This window comes from Salminus brasiliensis, chromosome 23, assembly GCF_030463535.1.
Source record: "Salminus brasiliensis chromosome 23, fSalBra1.hap2, whole genome shotgun sequence".
Classification (NCBI taxonomy): domain Eukaryota; kingdom Metazoa; phylum Chordata; class Actinopteri; order Characiformes; family Bryconidae; genus Salminus; species Salminus brasiliensis.
Genome location: NC_132900.1, coordinates 24,955,637 through 24,963,902, shown reverse-complemented (window position 1 = coordinate 24,963,902; position 8,266 = coordinate 24,955,637).

Sequence of the window (8,266 nt, the reverse complement as noted above, 5' to 3'; positions counted from 1 at the left end):
CAGCCTAGAGAAAACAGATTTCTATTTTGATCACTTTGCTGCAGTAACAGCTTCTACTCTTGTGGGAAGGCACTTTGCGCTAGAACATTGCTGTAAGGAGCATTTGATTGCATTCAGCCCTGAGAGCTAGTGAGGTCAGACAGGTTGGGTACTGAGGATTAGTTCTACCACTCCAACCTTTCCCAAAGGTACTGGATGGAGCTCCATCACTCCGGAGAGCTGCACAGCCCAATGCTGGGGGGCCTTGTACGCCTCTAGCTGGTGCTCGGCATAAGGCATGGTGACCTTAGGTGCATGTGCTCGCGACTGCTCCAGGCCGTGCTGTTCTGTTGGTCAGTGCTTTTCTATGGAAAAGGAGAACCCTCATGGCCTTCAGGGATTTCAAATAAGACCTAGTTGTCCAATCAGAATTGTTTTCCTTGTGCTATCTAGGTAGATACATTGGGAAGTGAGCTCTCCCATTGGCTAGAGGTTCTTATTTCTTCTGTGGGTGATCTATAGGTATTGATATATTGAGTTCTATAGAAAGACAAGAGAAAAGGACATAAGAGAGAACCAGGGAGAGAAAAAGGTAAATAGGAGAGAGTCATAGAGAGAGAGAAAGAGAGGGATTTCTTGACAGGTTCGTGCTACAGAGAGAGCAAAAGCGAGACAGAAGGACAGAGAGAGAGAGAGAGAGAGAGAGAGAGAGAATAAGATAATGTGAGGGAGTCTTAGCGAGACAAAGCAAGAATTAAGGAGAGAGATTTCTTGGCAGGTTGTTATTGCTACAAAGAGAGAACGAGAGAGAGCGCTTTGACAACTTCTGTGCTAATTTGAAGAGGCTTGCTCGCTCCATGAGGCCTCCACTCACACACCCCAGATCCAACATGACAAGCGAGAGCACGAAATAAAGTCCAGTTTAATTAAAATTTCTCTCTCTCTCTCTCTCTCTCTCTCTCTCTCTCTCTCTCTCTCTCTCTCTCTTTCTCTCTCTCTATCTCTCTCTCTCTCTCTCTCTATCTGTCTCTCTCTCTCGCCGCGGGGCCTCTTAGCCTGGGTGTTGATGATATTCTCCGTTTGGATGTGTGAAATCACAACCAGCGGAACATTTCCTCCCACCATCACTAATCTGTTCTCAGAGACGCTCTGGTTGAGAGGGTTATATTCACAACCAGGCTGCAGAGAAAGCACTCACAGACTGAGAATATGGTGACATTAAAGGGCCAATATCACTGCATTTTGCTCACCTTTTTTGAATTATACACTTTTATGTGGTATGTAAACATGGTTAATGTCCCAAGACATTCCATTCCCCAGCCCATACAGTCCATATAAATAACCTGTGTTGAATTCACTGTTTTTTAGATTTCACAAAGCAATGAACAATTGTACCCCAAACCCACCCAGAATCTCAGAAGCCGCTATGAATTATTCAGCATCTACTATGAATAATTTAGTTTACACTATGACTTGTTCAGAATCTACTATACATTTTTCGGTATCTACTATGTATGATCTAATGTCTGCTGTACATAATACAGTATGAATTATTCAGTAACAACTACAAATGATCTATTACCCAGTATGGATTATTAAGTAACTACTATAAACATATGGTACTATTCTGTATTTTCAGTATTATTTAGTTCTTTAGCTGCTGTGAATATTTCAATCCACTGTGAATTATACAGTATGAATTATTCAGGATCTACCGTAACTATACAGTGCGAATGATTCAGTTTTCACTATGACTTACTCAGTAATTATTCATTAACCACTATAAATGATTCAGTATCTACCATGAATTGTTTAGTATGTAATTAATTGTTCAATATCCACTGGGAATTAAACAGTATGAATGATTCAGTATCTACTGTAAACTGTACAGTATGAATGATTTAGTATCCACTATGAATTATTCATAAACTATTATTAATAATTCAGTGACTGTTATGAATTATCCACTATGTACTATGAATTATACAGTGTGATTTGTTCTGTTTCCATTATGAATTATGCAGTAATTATTCAATAACTGCTATGAATTATTCAATACCTACTATTAAATAAAGTTATGAGGAAGAGGAATGTGAGGATTCATATTTGAGACCTCAGAGTGTCAGAGGTTTTAAATGGTAGATCATTATATTTATAATAATGATGTGAATGGAATACTCTAGGTTTGCCTCCTGCTTTGGAACATTATGATTATGTAGATGAATTAAGGTTGGGATTTGTGCAGAAATGGCTGGTTCTGAACAGGCTGGGGTCACATGCTGTTTTGCATGTCTGCTGCTGCTCTCTCGCCGTGGGTAGCAATGCTACGCTTGTTGGAAGTAACTCTGTGCGACATTTTGCTGGGCCAAATTTCATTAGCTGCTTCAGATGAAAGTAAAAAAGTGGGGGAAAGGCAGGCGACGTTATTATTTGATTGTGTGAACGCATGGTGAACACTGCACACTCCCTGCTTCCACAAACCAGGCACATGCTCCGCCGGCTTGTGCTGAATATTCACTCTCCACAGCTCCAGATGGATCAACACATGCTGAAAATATGACAGACTCATACACGCCTTTACATCTGACCCCAATCTATCACTCCAGCTCCACTGTGCAAATACCCCCAGCACTCCATCCAGCTAAGACATGTCAAGCAGTGGCCGTTTCTGCAGTGACTAACACTAAAAATAACCGCCCGTGCGATGAATCTGCTTCATGGGATTGATTAGATGGACTGAATTTACGCCGACTTCTCCTTTTACCCTTATTGTGACTCTATATTGTGTTTAAATGCTTCATGCTGGCCTTAACTGCCGTTCCTTACCTAGGAATGCCTCCATTCAACCTTCCACTGTATGGATGTTGTGGCCTTTTCACACAGATGGTTGAAAAGGAAATGTAGCATCTTTGAAAATATACTGTGGGTGTTTCTTTGTCAGGAAAGAGACAAAAACGTCCAGTAAACAGCACAGCTTAGCCACGTTTGTAGGATGAATCGTGCAATTATTGATTCAGAAAACTGGTAAGATGTTGCGGCTTTATGATCCATATACAGCATGAATGTTTAACCACATTTTATACAGCATTGCACTGTAGGTCAGCAACGTGTTATTATAACTGATGATGCGTCTATATTCGATTAATCTAACAGCTGTTTTTTATTGACATTATATGAACATTACCGACCATTGCAGAGCATTTTTCTAAAATAGCTCTATACACTTCCTGTAGTGTATTACAGTCTGTCGGAGTGAGTATGTGGATCCTAAAAAACACTGTAGAGCATTACAGAGCGCCCCCTGTACCTCCTGTAGTGTATTACAGTCTGTCAGAATGAGTATGTGGGTCCTATAAACACTGTAGAGCATTACAGAGCGCCCCCTGCACTTTCTGTAGTGTATTACAGTCTGTCGGAGTGAGTATGTGGATCCTAAAAAACACTGTAGAGCATTACAGAGCGCCCCCTGTACCTCCTGTAGTGTATTACAGTCTGTCAGAATGAGTATGTGGGTCCTATAAACACTGTAGAGCATTACAGAGCGCCCCCTGCACTTTCTGTAGTGTATTACAGTCTGTCGGAATGAGTATGTGGATCCTAAAAACACTGTAGAGCATTACAGAGCGCCCCCTGTACCTCCTGTAGTGTATTACAGTCTGTCAGAATGAGTATGTGGATCCTATAAACACTGTAGAGCATTACAGAGTGCCCCCTGCACTTCCTGTAGTGTATTACAGTCTGTCTGAATGAGTATGTGAATCCTATAAACACTGTAGAGCACTACAGAGCACCCCCTGTACTTCCTGTAGTGTATTACAGTCTGTCGGAATGAGTATGTGGATCCTATAAACACTGTAAAGAATTACAGAGCACCCCCTGCACTTCATGCAGTGTATTACAGTCTGTCGGAATGAGTATGTGGATCCTAAAAAACACTGTAGAGCATTACAGAGCACCCCCTGTACTTCCTGTAGTGTATTACAGTCTGTCGGAATAAGTATGTGGATCCTATAAACACTGAAGAGAATTACAGAGCGTCCCCTGCACTTCATGTAGTGCATTACAGTCTGTCGGAATGAGTATGTGAATCCCATAAACACTGTAGAGCATTACAGAGCGCCCCCTGCACTTCATGTAGTGTATTACAGTCTGTCGGAACAAACATTTTAGTGTAGACTTGAATCATCTGCCAGTTAAACTGCTGCTGACCATTAACTTTGCCCCTTAAGTGTGTGCCTATTTTACTAGTATGAAGAAAACCATCCATCCTTGAGTAAAGACTAAAAGTGTAAGGTAAATGATTTACTCTTACTTACAGCTAATCAGCGTTGTGGACTTGTTGCAGCCGTATCACTGGGTGAACGTCACCAAGCCTCCAGCTCCAGCTTTGGGGGTAAAAACGTGAACAGGAGCCACTCAGGCTGTGCATGAATAGAGCCGGTTTAATGTTTTTTAGAATATTTACACCCATGCAGATGGGGTCACATTAACATGCATGTGTTTGAAACAATAGACCTCCTTCATTGTTTCTCCATTCTTCATTAATACTGTCATTCACTGCCTCTCATGACTGACTGCCAAGTTTTGTGAACATCAAAGCCCCCCTCCACCGAGCCGAAAAACCCCATTAAATTAACATGCATATTGAATCTTGTGCCCAATAAGTTGCTTAATGAATTGCAAGAGGGGCTGATGGAGGCTGTGCACTAATGCTGGGCTTGGAGCTGAAGCTCACGGTGTCTGATTGCGTATGTGTGTGCGTGCGTGTGAGCGATAGTCTGATCTGCTTTGATGTGAGGGTGGGGAGAGAGGTGGCTTTTCTGTGCTCACTTGTGGCATTTAAACTCAACCAGCATGTTGTCCCTTTACCTGCTCAGAGTTCGGCCCGCCATCAAAAGAAACATTATTCATTATGGCCGAGAGACAGACAGACAGACAGACAGACAGACAGCGAAATAGCTGAATGCATTCCTTAGAAGGGGTGTCCACAAATGTTTGGACATATAGTGTAGCCATAACATTAATACCACCTGCCTAATATTGTCCATTTTGTGCCATGATAACAGATCTGATCATTCGAGGCATGATCTCCACAATACCTCTGAAGGCTTTAGCAGCAGATACTTTAAGTCCTGTAAAAAACTCCATGGATCACATTAATAAGCCTTAGGTACCCATGACATGTCGCCTGTTAACCGGTTGTTCTTTTTTTTTTTAGAACATTTTTAATAGGTATTCACCACTGCATACCCACAGGACTTTCCTGATGTTTAGGAGATGATCTGACCTTTGTCTTGTGGCCAAAGTGGCTCAGACCCTTACGTTTATGCCTTCAGGAATTGACTGTTCACTTGCTGTCCTCTGACAGATGCCAGTGTAGATGAAGACAATCAATGTTTTTTACTCCACCTTGTCAGTGGCTGTTATGGCTGATCAGTGTAGATAGATAGATCGTGGTGGTGAGCAGTGAGCAGTGGTCCTTTGGGCTATTGATGGCAGGGTTGTGGGTTCGATACCCGGGCTTGGCAAGCTGCCACTGTTGGGCCCTTGAGCAAGGCCCTTTACCCTCTTTGCTCCCTGGGTGCTGGAGTCCACCGCTCTGGGTGTGTGTGTGTTCACTAGTGTGTGTTCTAATGTGGAGGACACATTTCACTGTACATAATACAGTGACAAATATGCGCACCTTCACCTATAGATATAGATAGATAGATCATGGATGGCTAGAGAGATGGATTGATTGATGGATTGATGGTTTGATTGATGGATGTTAGATATCTAGATCGATCAATTTAAATACAGTATAGGGAATGTGTAGGCCTTAAAAACCTGCTGTGTGTGTACGATACTGTCATTAACAGAATAGCAGGCAGTGTGTCCTTTACACTTGTTTATGTATGTTGGTACATGCTGCACTCTAAACAGCTGCTGATCCAGTTCAGGTACAACACATGTGATCGCCCTCTTGACCTTGAGATGAATGGCCTCCCAAACCAGTCCCTGCTCCGTATTTCCATCTAAATGGGTCTGGGAGAAGGTTAGGGCAGACTATTTGATGTTTGAATGCAAACACAGATCAAAGCAGCATGTCTGCAGCGGGCTAAATTTACAGTAGCCAGTCTTTGGGCAGTGATTTCGATGTAGCACTGAAATGGTGGTGTCCATTTCGTATTGTTTAAGAGTGTGGGAGACATAGAGAGCGAGAGAGAGATTTGGATGAGAGAAGAGAAGAGCACATTGTCCGCCTGGTCTGCCGGCCGCTTACAGGAAGATAGCTCATTATCCATTGTGGTCAGGTACAATAGCGGCGGGGGGCCGAGTACAGGACAATACGCGTAAACAGCCACAGGCTTAATTTGAAATAGACCAGAGATCACCAGGCCGGCATTGTAATAACGCTGGTAAATAATGGGTATGAATAGGTGTGCAATTCCAGAATTAGAGAGCGTCCTGAATGGCGCTAAGAGTGTTCCTGGATGATGTGCTAGGCTTATTTAACTACTGGATGGTGTTTCCAGTTGTTGCCAAGTCATTCAGCTTCTCTCTCCCATGCCACACGAGAGGCTTCTAGTCCATGCTGACCATATTAGACACAATGCTACTAGCTCTCGGGTTGTTTTATGACTTGCATCTCTGCTTATTGAAGCTCCTGCACCAAAAACATGAATCCTTCATTTGCCTGTTTGCTTCAACAGGTCAGTATGGCTCATGTAGGAAAATATGGCCATCAGGGTTTCTTTTCAGGGTCTAGGGTACTTTTCAGAGATTGGGCTGTTGTTCATAACAGAGGAAAGACAGCAAATACATAGGACAAAAGCTCTCAAAGAGAACTTTTCTGCCAGTGGATGCTTTAAAGCAGGCCAGTTGTATAAAGCAGCAGTGAGCTTTTAAATTTTTTTGTGTTAGCAGACATCGCTAAATTCTCTTTAGTTCAGTTCATTTTTCTATCAGTAGCACTTGTGTCAAAGCAGCTTTCCAGAAATGTGGATGCAGCTCTATAATTAGTGCTTCAGCTGGAGAATGTGGCAAGAAAATCTTTCTAAGAGCATGAGAACCACTAAAAGGAAACAAAACTTAAAATACAAACCTTTTGGAAAGCATGAGAAACTGACAGTCAAAAGGGGAGTCTCCCTAAGAGCATGAGGAAGAACCACTAAAGAAACCAAAACTCGAAAGGAAAAACTTCCCTAAGAGAATGAGGATGAACTGCTAAAAGGAAACAAAACTCAACAGGAAAAACACCCCAATAGCATCAGGAAGAACCACTGAGATGAACCAAGACCCAAAAGGAAAACCCCATAAGAGCATCGAGAACCACTGATATAAACCATAGCTCAAAAGAACCCCCCCACCCCCCACCCCACCCCTAAGAGAATGAGGATAAATAACTAAAATGGAACCTCCTTAAGAGCACAACGAAGAACAACTCAGAGGAACTGAGACTTAAAAGGAGAAATTCCCTAAGAGAATGAGAATGAACCTCTAAAAGGAACCAAGAGTCAAACAGAGAACCTCTGTACGAGCATCAAGAACCACTGATATGAACTAAGACTCAAAAGAAAACCCCATGAGAGCATGAGGAAGAACCACTGATATGAACCAAGATCCAAAAGGAAAACCTCCCTAAACCAAGGCTGAAAAGTAAAACTTTCTTAGGAGCATAAGGATGAACAACTAAAAGGAACAAGGACTCAGTAGGACAACCCCCCTAAGAGCACAAGAAAGAACCACCAAAAGGAACTAAGACTCCTTATTAGTGTGAGGAATCAGAGGAACCGAGACTCTAAATATGCACCAAAGTATGATTATGCACCTTGGGGTGTACTCACACTAGGCCCTTTTGTCTTGTACGATGGCCAAGCACAAATGTTCCCACTCCCCCGCAGCGTTTAATGTCGCAGGCCCTAGCATGCTTACATCATCACCCTGCTGCTTTTTGGGCTACCTGATCTGCACATGCCTGATTTGCAAATATATCAATTATGCAACACAGCGATGTTCTGCTAATCTTACTGCACTTAAAGGTGGCAGCATCATCGACAGCATTCAAATTTTGTGCTCTAGCATGGTTAGCGATCACTCTAGATGCATACCATCTCTGCAAGTAGGCCTAGGCATAATTACTTGTATCATGCTCGGGCACAGTATGGCGTGCTTGGGCATGGTGCAGATGCGTGGTATGCCTTGTGTGAGTACACCCTTGATGTGACAAAAGGGCCAAGAAATGCTTGCTGTTTGGCTTGTGCCAAGGGGCCTTGCAAGACCATGATCCCTCTCTAGATACACCTGG